The sequence below is a fragment of the Corvus hawaiiensis genome, chromosome 12, assembly GCF_020740725.1.
Source record: "Corvus hawaiiensis isolate bCorHaw1 chromosome 12, bCorHaw1.pri.cur, whole genome shotgun sequence".
In the NCBI taxonomy this organism is placed as follows: domain Eukaryota; kingdom Metazoa; phylum Chordata; class Aves; order Passeriformes; family Corvidae; genus Corvus; species Corvus hawaiiensis.
Window position 1 is genome coordinate 19,810,917 of NC_063224.1, and position 14,899 is coordinate 19,825,815.

The following is a 14,899-nucleotide window of genomic DNA, read 5'->3' on the forward strand; positions in this document are numbered from 1 at the left end:
GAAGATTTGGGAGCTGGGTGTGCTGCTGGTGCAGGTTCAGTTCTGCATGCATCGTTTCCTGCTGGAACACTACTGTTCCCAAAAAAATAGCTACCAGCCAGAAAGTGCCCAATAAGCCTGCAAATAAATTGTTTAAGTTTTTTGGACCATGCAGCTTGCAGTTTCTCACCAAGCAGTTGACTTAAGACAACAAAGTAAGTGTTGTCTCGGGGTCTAAATTAGAGTAGGACTGACTCAAGATCAAGTGTGACCACTGGGGAACAAACAGTTGCATGTTTGTGCTCATCCTGCAGCCCAGGGCAGGGCACAAACTTGGAAGCACAAGGGGGAGGGAAGAAGTGAGATAAGGTTGTTCTGTGCAGGCTGGAGTGTAGAGATCAGAAAAAGTGACAAGTCCACATGTTTGGTCCTAAATAGGAATAAAATAGTTCAGATTTTCTTCTCTTAAAGAGCTCCATGATCAGGTCATGAAGAAACAGTGGCAAGTGTCGTGGAGGGGAAAGAAGAGTTTGGAGCCTGGGGGACAGCTGGTATTTCAGGTCTGAGCTGAAGGTCCTGCTGCTGTGAGCAGATGCTGAGCTATTGCCTTCTCCAGCAGGTGAAGGGCTGAGGTGCTGGCTGGGATTTCAGCCTGGCCCTGCAGAGGGCACGGCTCTGTCAGGGCCCAGAGCAGGGTGCTCAGCCGCCTCATAGCGCACACCTGGGCGGTGTGGCTGCTGGTTCAGGGAAGGACAGGGAAAGGGATGCATGTTCCTCCTTGCACAGCCATTCCTGCCAGCCTGAGTCATTGACTCCACTGCAGGATAAAAGCTGTGGCTCCACCAGCTGAAAACCAATGGGGAACAACCATTTTTAGTGATCTCTTAGGGTTTTAGGGTTTTTTTTGCTTTGCTTGAAGAAACATCTCTCTCGCTGTGGTGGAAGACAACCAGAGAAGGCGTTTTGTGACTGCTGCTAGAGTGAAGCACAGTCTGTTTTAACTGAGGATCAACAATGATTCCTTCTCTAAAAGGGACAATTAGCTCCTCTGCAGAAATGATAAAATCCTTTGTCTGTCAAAGGCACCAGTGGGAGAAGCAAGGGATGTGCAGCTCAGTACCAACTCTGTACTTCACTCTTAACCTTACAGAGAAAGCACAGTAGAGAGTTTAATCATTGATTTGGTAAAAGCCACCCTTATTTTCATGGATATAATTACAGAAGAGGTTACATTCATCTGCAAACAATGGCTCTAGTATTTTTTTTTTGAAAGCAGAAATAAATTTAAAACCCCCCAACAACTAAACTAACTCTTTTAGTTAGTTTTCAAAAGATAAGTTTTGGGGGTTGCATTAGTTGCTTTGTTGGGTTTTTTTCCAAGGGAGCATTGAGGAACCTATTTCTTGGTGAATACAGTGAAAGGAGAGATTCCAAAAGGGTTTTTGTGCAATTAAGGAAATGTTTGCATTAGGTTGTGCTGCAGTGATTTAACACATGAGAAGGAAAAATCCCAACTGAGTGATTTACACACTGATCTCAAATGTTTTGATCAAAAGTCAGACTCAGAAATGCATTTGTGCTTATTTTTAAGTCCAAAGAGAATCCAGTGGGGAGTTAAATCTCTAAATAGGCACCTAATGTGTAAATATTCACAGGTAGCTCTTTACTTAGCCGTGTGATTTTGCTGTGAATTTAGACAGGGCGAGATTTACTTGGAAGCTGAAGTCCAGACTCCACCAGTACCTGCAATAGGGGAGAGCATTTCTGTAGACTGAACTGACTTTGAATATTTCATGTGTAAGTTCTGTGCTTTACTGGCTTACAGGAGTTCTAAAGTAGGTAGGGAGAAGTGAAAAGGGGTCAGGAAAGCTGATTGATATTTTTCAAGGATTGCAGTCTCTGGGTTCAGGAATGGTCCATCCTGGCATGCAGGACGTGGCAAGAGGCTGTGTGGACGAGCAAGGGGTTCTGAAGAAAGAAATGGAAAGGATATGTGTAATTTAAAAAGGGTGGAGGCAGGGACAGGTGACCTGGGGGGAATATGGAAGCCCTGCCAGAGAGAGTACACATGGATGGGGTCAGGAGACACAAGGCTGGTCTGGAGCTGGCCCTGGTGAAAGACAAGAAGTCAAGAAGTGCTTCTGCAGATATGTGAGTGAAAGGAAGACCAGGGAAAACATGGAGCAGGGGTGCTGGGTTGGCCGTGTGTGATGAAAAGCCTGGGGAATTAGGGGACAGCAGTGCTGCTTGATGTCAGCTTTACTAAAGCTTTTGATGCTGCCACCCATAACATCCCTCTGGCCAAACTGGTGAAGTACAGGCTGTGAGATGGACTGAAAACTGGCTGAGCTCAAGTGTGACCAGCAGGATGAGACTGAGTTGGAACCAGTCACTAGTGGTGCACCTCAGAAGTCTGTGCTGGAGCCAGTTCTGGAGTCAGTAGTGTTTGACATCTTCATTAATGACTGGAGTGGTGGGAGAGAGTACCCCTCTAGCCAGCCTGTGGATTGTACCACCATGGGAGGACTGCTTGATAGAGTGCATGGATGTGGTGGTGCTCAGCAGGGCCCTGACAGGCCGCAGAAATGTGGGAGTGGGAACCTGATGAAATTCAGCACAGGGAAAAGCCTCCACCCAGTACTGGGAGCTGCGAGCCCACTGGCTGGAAGCAGCTCTTCAGAAAGGCCCTCTGGGGTCCAGGGTTGTGCATTTGGCAAAGGAAACCAACAGCAACGTGAGCTGGAGTTGAGGTTGACTGTCCTGGATCATGGGGACACTGAAGCTGGATGTGTGTCCCGGGTAGCCCACGTGCTTGGTCCAGCCTCAGTGTCTGGGTGGTTTGCCCACAAAAGCTGTGTCTGAACCAGGGGCTGGTAGTGGGGTGTGTCAGCTTCTGGAGTGGTCTCCTGGGTGAGAGACACTCCAGCTCCCACTCAGTGCCCGGATGGAGGGTCCCTCTGTGTGCTGGGGGCCTGTGGGGAGCTCGGGTCTTATCCAGGCTTCCCGAAGGCAGCCCCTCCGGTGCCCACTTCTCAGGTGGACCCCCTGAAACCTAAAAGGGCACCAGACAACTACCACGTAGTTCATAATCAGATGTGAATGATCTTTTGTTGCTTTTGCCATGATCCTAATCTGAACCACTGCTTTAGCAGCAGGGAAAATACCAGTGACATTGCACGGGAGGTTTCCACTGGGATCTCCAAGGATGGGTGCACAGGCAGCAGTCGAGGTGGAAAGGGTTGCCTCTCTTTATCACCTCTCTGTTTTGCTGAGTGTTTTAATTAAAACCAAATAGAGGAAAATTACTCACACTGTTTCCAGTTTTTAGTGGCTTTACCTGCTCTTGAAAATTGCATCAAGACAACAGTAAAGGGAAGATGTAAAGAGGAATGAATGCTCCTTTTAGTGGCTGTGAATAGGGGCTTCTCATATCAGTTAAGTGTTGACTTATAATTATGAAAAGATTACAGGTTTCTGTTATTTTTTAGCCAGTCCTCTAACACATGAATTAACTAACATTTCACCACTTCATGTAACCTTTCAAAATGGAAAAGGGAGGTTTGGCTGATGAAGTTCATAAGATGACATTTATTTGAAGATGTTGACTGTAACTAATAAAGTAAAAAATTACCTTCCTACCCCTTTTCTGTCTGCTCACTCTTTCCCTGGTTATACAGTTCTTGAGGTGGTGTTTTTTGCTGTTTCTAGAGGGATTTTTAAAGAATAATTTTCACCAGGGGAGTTTGCTCTTCAACTGTACTTTAGTTGTATTTTTGTAAGAGTTGCTAGGAATTTAGCCACAACTCCTTTGCTGTCTCATGACTGTGGGTGGTGGAGCTGATGAGTTACTCACTAAATGAGAGATGTTTGGGTGGTGAGGTGTCAGGAGTGGGAGAGAAGAGCGTCTCGTGTCTTGTTCCTCACTTTGACTTGAGTCTGGCATCCAGCTTATGCCAAACAGAGTCCATCTTCCAAAAATCATCCTAAAAAGAGGATGCCTGGCTATCTTGGCATGCAGATGGTGAGTGGGGTGAGCGTGGAGAAGGCACCCAGTGTAGTTCTGGGGACAGGCCTCTCTGGTATGTGGCTGGGTGCTGCAGTGCTGGGTGGCTGCTGTTTAGTGCTCTTGTTGGGCACCAGTGCCAGCACTGTGCACAGTGATCATTAGCAAAGATAAATCCTTTCCCCCTCAAGCAAATTGCTCTTTGACAGGAGCTGTTGAGGCCAGGAGTGTTTCCCTGTTTGCATCTCAGTGCCAAGTGCTCTTGCAGGACACGTGTTCTTTACTAGCAGCAGCTCAGCCCTGTAGCTGAGCGGCTGTAGGTTTCTCTGTAGGGGTTGTGGGCCAAGGCTTTGGCTGCAGGTGCAGTGGGCAGGTTGTGAAAGGAGCTGATGATGCCAAAACCCTGTTACAGGTGGGGGTTGCCTTCTGTGCCAGGTCCTTTCCAAGCTAAGTCAGTGTCTTGGATATTGTTCCCTCGGTGCCCAGGTTTTGCAGAGCAGCCAGGCACTTGTGTCACTGGTCTGTCTGTGAGAACAGAAAAGGTAATAAAAAGGCAAGAAAAGGGTGCTTTTAGACTCAGTCTGCCAGCTCTGGCTGGTGGTTTGTCACTGTCTGGGAGACAGCTCATAACTGAGGGCATAAGCAGAGCCAACATGTGCTTCTTGGTTGGGTGCTGTGACTGCCCATTTCACACTTTTTTCATTGGAGAAAATTAGCACTATGGGTTTTTCTTTTTTTTCCTCCAATTTCTGCCCTTTGGTACCCACTTTGCTCCCGTTTTGTGTCAAGATGACAGTCTAGGTCAAACTAGGGGAGAGGGATGGTCCTGAGAGTAGTATTTGTGCCTTTCTGGATCATTCATTGATACTATTTGGATGTGGATCAAGTGTGTGTTCACATTTGTGTTGAATTAGCCAGACAGACCACATACCCTGGAGTTCATTCCAGCTGCTGGAGAGCAGACTGTTACCTGATCCAGGACTGACAATACCTGATCCAGCAAAAAGTCAAAGCAGTCCAGACAGAAGGTACCTGACCTAGCAGAAATCCCACCAACATCAAGTTAACTATCAGTACTTTACACTGTGTGGCATCTCTTTTTATGGTACTAAGAGCTGTAAAGCTGGATTTATTCAGGTGTTGGAACATGGCCTCCTGTGCTGCTGCCCGTGTCAGTGGAAGGTTCAGTGTCAGTCAGAATGAGGCCTGTCCACTCCTGCAGCTCTGGGTGGTGCTGGGGGGAGTAAGTCCCTGAAGGTGAGAATGGAGCTCAGGCCCTCTCATGGTTATGGGAAGCTCAGAGTTGCCCTCTTGCAGGAATCATTGTAGACTGGAGTCTGACAAAAGCCTGGAGCAACCCCATGCCCACCTTAAGTCTGCCCTGGAGAGCAGCTGAACACATGGGCAGCGTGTTGATTTTCTAACTTTTCCTTTTTCCCCCCAGTTGAATTCAGAGGCAGGAAATGAGCCTACATCTACAGCATTTAGTGTTGCTGTTTCCCCAAGGTAGAGGAGGCAAAATTAGAATATCCTGTTTACATGTCGTTTGAGCTGTATTTGACCAGCTGTCCCAAGGGTTTTTAACTTGCTAGATCAGGACAGGCTTTTCTTACAGTCTGAGCATCTTCCTGTCTGAGTGGAGTGGAGGAGTGTTTGCACTGAGCACCTCCCTGGGCTGAGCCTTACAGCTGCAGAGGAGACAGCTTTTCACTGTCACCAAGGTGGGGAAGCTGAGGCCTGCCAGTACGTCAGAACTGAAGTCCTTCCTGACTAAAGGTGGGAGAAACCTATGGCAAATTACTTTCTGAAATGGTTGTTCCTGTGCCTTACAGGAAGGTACATTCCTCCTCCTGATGTTCTCAAAGCATCCTTGAGTCACTGGACTTGAAGTGACTGAAAAAGTCTCGTTCAGAGGGTTGAGGTGACAGATTTTTAAGTCACTTCCAGCTTTTATTAAGTGAATAGTTCAGTCTTTCTAAATATTAGCTTGGTATAATACCTGCCTTTATGTATGTTTGTGTTTAAGCAAACCTATTTATGCTTCTGGGAATGCTGAAAAACCTCCCTGGGGCAGGTGAGAACTATGGAGAGGTGTCAGCACCTTTGCTGGGTGGGTGCTGGAACTGTGGGGCTGTGGTGTCCATGTAGGGCTGGGAACTGCTTGTGAAAGGAGCTGCTGAGTTTATAACCAAGTGTGGTTACGTAATTCCATGCCTTTTCCAGACTGTCATGCTCGTGCTGGAAATAGACCGTTATCTAAGAAAATAGGAAAGTGCACCTGGAAACTTTTAGACTAGTCTCCTTGTTTAATCATAACCCATTTTAAATATGTCAAAGAAGGCAGCTGTAGTATATGACCTTTTTCTGCCATATATTAGAGTGATGATTCATACATGCAATGTCAGGAGAATGTAATGAAAAGTCTCTCCAACTTGATGTCTGTGCAGCTCTGTTTGCAGCTCTGACATGCTGTGGAGTTCAGGGTATTTGGGCTGCATCATTGGTGCTTTCAGTATCAGTGTTGTTACCTGGTTGCACAGATTTTTGTAAGCTGAAGTATTTAAATTGATTCTGTCTTTTCTGTGTCATCTCAGAAGGTTTTTTCTCTGAAGACCACAGCGGTGTCAGTGACTCATATTCACTATAGAAAAGGGCCAAGACAGAGACTAAAGGTAACTAAGAACATCAAAACTGGAAAAGAGAGCTGGTACAGTAGGTTTTCTGACTGGTTCTGTACTGTGAACAGTGTCACTTATATAGAAAAAATCTGTGCTGTGTAGGTAAATACACTATTGTTAATGTGTGGCATCAGCAGAAGGGAAAGGCAATAGCGATATGAGCTTTAAATATTCAGTTTATTGTTTATTTGCTGTAATAAAACTGTCTCAATGTCTGTAAACCTGTCACTGGAAAATAAAACTTAATAAAAGCTTAAATAAAACATAGAAGGTCTACTGTTTGACCTGCTTTGTGCTAAAGTCTGGAGTAATGACATGGGCAAACATGTCACCCCAGAGCTCAGGTGATCTCCAGCTGGTATAACCAGCAACTGGTATAAATTGCAGTATTCATGCTGTTTAAAAACCAAGTCAATTTTTTTGGAAAATCTCCTCGGTCACCCTCTGTGAACTGCCACTTCTTCTGTTGCCCATTACATTGGGATGTGCGGTGTGAAGGTCTGCCCTCTTCCTCAGTCAGTTTGAGTACAGAGCTGGCCTGAATGCCCCTAGTGCTTCACACCAGCTCCCCGAGGTGGGCATTTGCCCAGGAGCACTGTGGAGCTTCGGGTGTTGGTATTTGATCTGTCTGAACTGAAACCAGGAGCTGCAGGAGCATCGCTCAGTTCTGCTGGCTCTGGGCCCTACCTGTGTCTGTGTGTGTGCTGGGCTCACCCGAGTCTCTGGCTGTGGAGCTGTGTCCTCCTCTGCCAGCAGTTGTACAAGCTCCAGTTTTTGGCCCTAGCCTATCCTCCCCGGATTGCTACTGTACTCTGCTAGAAATTCAACACTCCTCAATTGGCTGAGTTACGAATGTGATTGCATTCACTGTGCTCCAGGCAGAATAAGTGTGGTTTGAGCTGAAGGGCCTTGCTGACCTGGTCCTTTTGGGCTGTAAGAGGGCTCATGTCCACAGCAAGACACTCAGGTATTCAGCAGTGGAGGGGCAGTAGAACAGGGATTTACAGATTTTTCCCTCCAAGTTATTCATTCCCAGTGGTGCTCTCCTTTACCACCCCAGCTGTGTGTGTCTCCTGGCATTGATAATCCCGGTCATCACAAGGTGCTTTTAGAAACAGGATCTTTTTCACTGTTTTTGGTTAATACTTTAGTTGCTAAAGTTATTTGCAAATCCCCTTTGTGCTGTGGTTGTCAGTGTGAGCATGAGCCTTGAGCAGTCAGCTGAGTTCAGAATCCCAGACAAAGCAACCCACAGTGGCACAGCCCGTGGAGCAGCCACGAGAACTCCTCTGTCTTCCACTTCACTGCCTCAGTAGCAAAAGATTTTTCTCTAAATGCCAAATAAGAAGTATAAATCACCTTGGAACTGCCACACACTAAATCAAGACACAGAGAGAAGAATGGATATTTGTAAAGCGAGCGTCAGTGTAACTAAAACAGTGCAGGAACAATGGGGCCATGCTCGGCCTTGTGCCGTCGGGAGGCTCCACACAAAGGGCAGCTCTGCAGCGGTGCCCAGCCCGGCCAGGGCGGGGTGAATCCTGCAGATAGTGTCAGTAATTTCATGCTTCAGAGCAGTAATTTCATATGAAGCAATAAGCATTTGCTGTGCTGGCTTTGGGCTTTCACTGTGCGACGGGCTGGATCTACTGCAGCAGTAACAAAAGCCTTGCAGTTTCCAGCAGCTGCTAATCAGAGCTGATACGGGCTCCCATGGCATCTCCACTCGGCAGTGCTGGCCTGGAGCTGGTTTAATTCACCAGCACAGACATGCCCTGGGCTCAGAGCTGCTAAATAGGGAGGTGGTGAGGGTGGTGTTGGTGAATTGTTTCTGTGGCCTTCTGTTCCCAAACACTTGCCCATCACCTCACCCTACATCTGAAACCCCAGAAGGCTAAGGACAAAGCAGAACAGACAGCATGTATGGCTGCTTTCAGAGCAAGCAGGATTAGGCTGAGTCCTGCTGGCAGCGCCAATCCCTCAGGCAGGTAAAGCTTGGCTCCTGTGCTCTAATCAGCACTGTCATTCCTGGAACTGGTCCCAGTGCCTTCCTTTGTGGTCATGACCTCTCCCAGCAGCTTTGTCCTATTCGAGCCTCGTTAAGTAACAGGCAGAGTGGAGGTAATGAAAGTCATTCCAGAACCTAGAGCATTGCTTCTGTAAAACTTCCAGTGAATGTGAACTTTGCTGCATTTGTAACCAAACATAAATTAATGTCAAATTTTGATTTTTCTGAGTAAAGTTCTACACATGCATCCCTCCTGTGTGTTAATTGAGTAAAGCCTCCTGTAGCAGGCAGGCCCTGAAGTGATGGAGATCTTTTTAAGTCAGCAGATGTGTATCTAAGGGCTTAAATCATTTATTGTTTATTCCTTGAGGAGGAAAGCAAGGTCGGGGGCAATCTCAACAAGGTTTAACAGTGACAGCAAGAAGTTTCCTGGTCTACAGGCTGCTTCTTGCCTTGCTTTGCCTAAGCTGGGATTTGTGTTAGGTGTTGTGGCCCATGTTCTTCCAGTTTAGTGTACTCCAGCACAGTCGGTGCAGGGAGCACATGGGGACTTCCAGGCTGGAGTTGGGAGTTGTGTTGCCAGCTGGAGTCAGCCCCCTCCCGGCTCCTGGGTGTTGAGGTGCCGGGTATGGATGGGCTGGGGCTTGGCAGGGGAGCCTAAAACATTTACTTGAGCTTTTCTCACTTTTCTTAGCCTGTCATTTTCAACCTTAATTTAAGTCCTTGTGTCTTTCCTGGAGCAGAGGCAGTGCTGGTAGCTTAGCCAGGCAGTCCCTCCATCATTCCCATCACAGGATGTTGCTGCTGGGCGTGTCCAGGTTGTATTTATTTATAACTTGTATGTACTAGATTTAGTTTCGTGTTAGATATTGACTCCTTGGTATATTTGCAAGGTATCTGCCAGGTAACAGGTGAAAGCCCTGCAGTGAGAGCTACCCATGGTGGCGAGGGCTGGGAGGGTTCCTGGGCTGCCCTGCCTGGCTCTGCCCTGTGCAGGTGCCTCGTGTCTTCTATCTGCGCCTGACTGAGGGATGACGTGTGTGTTGGAAGATCCCTCCTCCTGTGGTTGTTGGAAGGAGAGGAGCATTTTTCTCCCCTGAAGTCACCTCTGCGACCCAAGCTGCCACAGCCCAGGACATGCACGGGAGCTGCCAGGAGCTCAGCAGGTACTGCAGCAGCAGTGGCACAGCTGCCTGGGCTCAGGGCAGCTCTGGGGCTTCACTGTTTACCTGGCTTCTTAGCAGAACACATTTTACAGGTAGTAGCAATGCCCTGTGTGAGACCACGGGCTGCAGGCAGTGTGGGAACACCTTCCCTGGCCAGGGACACCTGCAGGCGTCTGACGCAGCCCCTCCACAGCCCTCTGCTCTTGTAGCTCTTGCTGCAGTTTGGCTTCTTGTTTGGAGCTGAGGCTTCCCTCCTCATTTGTCCTCCCTGCTCTGTGGCAGTAGGTTTCCATTTCCCTGCCCCTGTGCCATGGAAAGGCTGCAGGTGTGGAAGATTTTGTTTGGGGCTTATGTAGAGATGGTCTTTTCCTGTCTGAGAAGAAAAGGGGATTTTGCAGTGGCCCAGCATGATGTTCATCCGCCCTTTTCCCAGAACTGCAGAGGCAGGGAGGGAGTAATCTGTGCCATGTGTTAGTTGTTAATTTTAGCTTTACCATAACTCTTGATGACAGGGCTTGGTTGTTTCCTACTGTAGGCAGCATGTAGCAGTTATCCTGGAGATACGGTGTGGCTGTAAGGCAGTAAAGCTGCAGCTCATCCCTGAGCTGTGGTGCTCTGTCTGTGGTAGCTGGATTCTCCCAGCTCTCACAGCTGCTGCCTGCTGGAGTTGAGAGGCCACATGGTACCATTTTCCTTGCATTTGTGCTAAACCTTTGCCTTCAGGTTACAAAAGGATGGCATTAGGCAGAGGCTGCATTCAACATGTGTCTGAGGACGAAGCTTGGCCAAAAGGTGGTTAAATATCTGCTATGATATGCACTGCACTTAACAGCCCTTTTCCTAATTCTGGCTGCCTGGTGAAGTCTGTATGGAGCAGCAGCCTGTACTGGCATGGCCAAAAGAGCATTCCAGGATTTGATGTACAGATTTCCTAATTCTGGCTGCCTGGTGAAGTCTGTATGGAGCAGCAGCCTGTACTGGCATGGCCAGAAGGGCATTCCAGGATTTGATGTACAGGTCCCAAACTGAACTTCTTGTAATGCAAAGGCTACTACCGGGAACTCTTACAAGTACAAGCAGGCTGAAAAATTCTATAGTTTCAATGTCTTCTCTAGGTTGTTGCTGATACCTTTGCTAATTGTAATGGTCTCAAGTCTTGAGCAAAGTCACTGAGCACATCAGAAAATACCTGTCTGATCTTCTGCTGGTGCTGATATTCATGTTTGCTGGTGTGTGAGTTACCCAGAGAGCATCGTGCCTCTGACAGCTCTGTTGCCATGCAGTGCTGGAGGCTTGCCTGGCTTGTGTCCAGAGATGATGTTCTCACTGACGTGGTCAAGCTCAGTGAAGTGGACTGGTTAAAGGTGTGGGGAGCACTGGCCATGTGCTGGAGTCCAGCAGGGAGTCTCTGGGAGCTCCTTCTCTTTCTAGTACCATTTTTGTTGGTGTTCTTTTGCTCTGATCCACGGAGTGTTTGTTTGGTCTCTGCTGTCCCGTTTGGTTAAACACTCTGTGAGGATGTGAACAGCTGTCCACCCCAGCCAGAGACTGCTTGTGACACTGTGCTCCTGGCTCAGCCAACCTTCTTGGTGACTTTGAGTATATGCAACATCTGGCAATGTCTTTTTCTGGGTAGAGACACCAGATCTGTAGGAGAGCTGATAACCTGGGCAGAAACATAGCAGGTGATGTGTTAAAGAGCTGGGGTACAACTGACTGCTCAGAATCAAGGTGTCAGGAGGACAAGGAATCGTATAAAGGCAGGAATTGATCTGAAGTCATGTCAAGGGAAGTGTCAGAAGCGAGACATGCTTGCTCTGCAACAGAACATTCTTCATGGGCAGTTTAACAAGCCTTGGAATTAAATTTGGGGGGGGAAAAAGTGATGTAGCTGTTATGTCAGGGCTTTAGAAGCTTGCAGTGTACAGTCTGGACTGTGACTAGTGGAAAAGCAGACCTGAGCAGCCCTGTAATCAGGGCTTTTCCTACGCAGTTATGAGCTCACACTAAACTCACACTGCAGCTGCATATATATTTTCCAAAATACACTTTTGGAATTTTACATAGGCTTTTTTAGTATGCTAATCATCTCTGTGGTCATTCATTCCTGGAGTTAATGACTGCTCTCTTGGAGAAAACAAGTTAACAAACTCACAGCTGCTCCTAAGAAATCTCTTGCCTGGAGAGGCCAATGCATGTTTAACATCCACAATAAATCCTTCTTTTGCTTCTGATGGTTCAGTGCAGCAATGGCAAAGAAATGAGGTAATAACTTTCATCTATCAAAGCAGTTTGGACTGTAGTAGATTTGTGCACAAGAGCTCAGAGACAGAACTGCCGGAGTTACAAACTGGATTCCTGCTCTTCTTTGAATAGCATTAAATGTAGACAGGAAAACGTACTTCTGTCAGCATAACCTCCCAGGCAGACACATTATCAGTAGCTGCCAGTGTTGGCATGAACAGGTGGGCAAGGAGTGCCCAGGGAGCTGGGGGGCTCTGAAGGGGCTTCCCCTGTCCCCAGGGCCAAGAGTGAACCGAGACGTCGGGCCAGGGCCTGATGCTGAAGTGACATTGGCTTGTTCCAGCTGTGCCCCCCCTGTTCTCTGCAGAGCCCCTGGGGTGTGCTGGGACAGCGAGCAGGTTCCTGGGCTCTGTGCTGCTGCTGGGAGTGAGGAATTCCTGCAGCTGCTGGCTCACAGGACACCTTTTCCAGTCACAGTATCCACAGTAATCAACAGCTATCTTTGATCAGTTAACCTTTAACTCATGGCAAATAGCAGATATTTTCCATAAAATTTGGCTACAAATAAATGAATAGACTTGGCAGCCTTGAATAAGGCAACAAATGTTCTGAAATTCCCATTTCTTGTGTCAGGGCTGAGCTCGCTTGAGGACTGGCATTTTCTTAACATGTTTGCAATAACCTGATGGATCTGGATGGCACTTAGTTTGTCTTACAGGTTTATCTTGGGTCGCTGTTAAAGTTACAGGTTTTGCTTCCCTAAATTTCTGAAATCAGGTTTAAGATTTTAAAAAATCTTAATAGATGTATTGGATTTTAAAGTTATCATTTTATTTGACAAATAGTCTAAAATGTGTCAGGATATTGAGCTAGCTGAATGAAAGACTAATCTCCCTTCATGACATTAAATGGGGGAGTTAAAGGTATAAACACCAGTAAAACCCATAATTTAATGAATGGTCTTTTCATTTCAGTGTTGGACTTTGTACTACAGGAAAAATACTTTTTTAAAACTTGTCAGTATCCCAATTAATCTGATCACACTCCTCAACTCATACTGATGGTGGGTTGATGCTGCTCTGAGCAGAAGCAGTTCAGTTCTAGAAAGGGTGTTATACTGGGCTGTCATGGCCAGGTTTTGGTGGTGGGGTGGCTTCTGTGAGAAGCTGCCAGAAGCTTCCCCTGTGCCCAGCAGAGCCAATTCCAGCCGGCTCCAGGACAGACCCACCCCTGGCCAAGGCTGGGCCCAGCAGTGACAGTGGCAGCAGCTCTGGGGAACATCTGGGAAGGGGGAGGAAATCCCCGAGGAATTGCAGCTGGGTGACAGCAGTGGGAATTTGTGAGAGGAGCAGCTCTGCAAACCCCCAGGGCAGGGCAGGAGGGCCAGGAGCTGCTCCAGGAGCTGCAGCTGAGGTTCCCCTGAGCCCGGGTGCAGCCCAGGGAGAGGCAGCTGTGCCCCCGCAGCCCGTGGGGTCCAGGATGGATCAGAGATCCCCCTGCAGCCCCTGCAGGGCCCCACACGGCAGCAGGGGCTGCCTGAAGGAGGCTGTGACCCCGGGAACTCCACGCTGCAGCAGCTCCTGGCAGCACCTGTGGCCCTGTGGAGAGAGGAGCCCAAGCTGGAACAGGTTTGCTGGCACAGGGGACCCAGGCTGGAGCAGCTGATAAAGGACTGCAGCCTGGGGAGGCTCTCAGGCTGGAGAAGTTCATGGCAGGATGTCTCCCAGGAAAAGAGAGGGACACCTGTTCATAATATGCTGATCTTCCCCCAAAGAACTTGCATTTTTATTTTCCATGTACTTACCTAGAATGTTCACAGCACAGTAAAGAAGAATTCTGCAAGATAAAAGCCTGGTTTTGTAGTTCTCTAGTTCCTAGGTTCTTAGGTGTATTAGCAGTTTTGTTGGTGCCAATGATTGATGCCCAGCTTGTGCATGCACTTGTAGAAATAGAGCCTCAAACAACACATGGAACACAGCAGTTTCTTTAGAGTTGTTTGAAGCAAAAAAGTCTCCATTTTTATTTTCTATTGTAGTATTTAAAAAATATCACCAGCCTTGTCTTGATGGACTGTCCTGCTAGAATTGAATAGAGACCTATGGCCATCTCAGAAGAACTTAAGAATCAGTAGTCCCAATTGTGTGACAGATGGACATGGATTCCCCAGAGTTTAATTTCTTCTTCTTAGGGATACAGACCCAAAGGGATCCTTGAATTACCTCCCTTTCTGGGTTTGAATTCAGAGGGGTTATGCATAGGTAGAAAGAAATGCACAGGCAAACCACTCTTAAAACTTTGAGGAAATAAGTTTAAATACTCCCAAAACCCAAACCATCCCAAAAAAACCTCTTTGTAGAGTTACTGAAAGCATGACCTTCCTGTGAGTCAGCCATGTGTAGAGCTAACCACTGACTTGTTGGCTCCTGGTGCTTTGGTCTCCTTAGGATTCCATGGGAGTCATCCCTGGCATCACCAGGAGCAGGCCTGGGCAGTGAAGTTGAATTTCTGACCCCACTGAAGCAGAACTGTGAGCTAGAATTTCTGCCCTGAGATCATAAGGAAGGCAGAGGCTTTGCTGTTTGGTGTGGTAAGGTGCCAGGTTGTGTTTATGAGCTTACATCCTCTGTTCACGAGGAATTAATTACTAAATGTGACTGACAGATCCATTTTTCAGTGGCCTTCACTGCGGACAAACGCGCTTGATGTTGCCTTTGTGGAGAGGGCCAAGGAGAAGTCTTTTGGGTTTGGACTGAATTGTTTTATCAGTGATGGTTGTATGTCATGTGGTGGATCATTTAGTTGTGAAGGTCTCACTGAATTA

General features: G+C 47.5%; 1 protein-coding gene across 2 annotated transcripts in view; it reads left to right on the forward strand.

Moving 5' to 3' along the window:
- Nucleotides 1-14,899, forward strand: part of LOC125332100 (WT1 interacting protein) — an 84,567-nt gene that overhangs the window by 16,579 nt on the left and 53,089 nt on the right. The gene's annotated exons all lie outside the window — the stretch shown is intronic.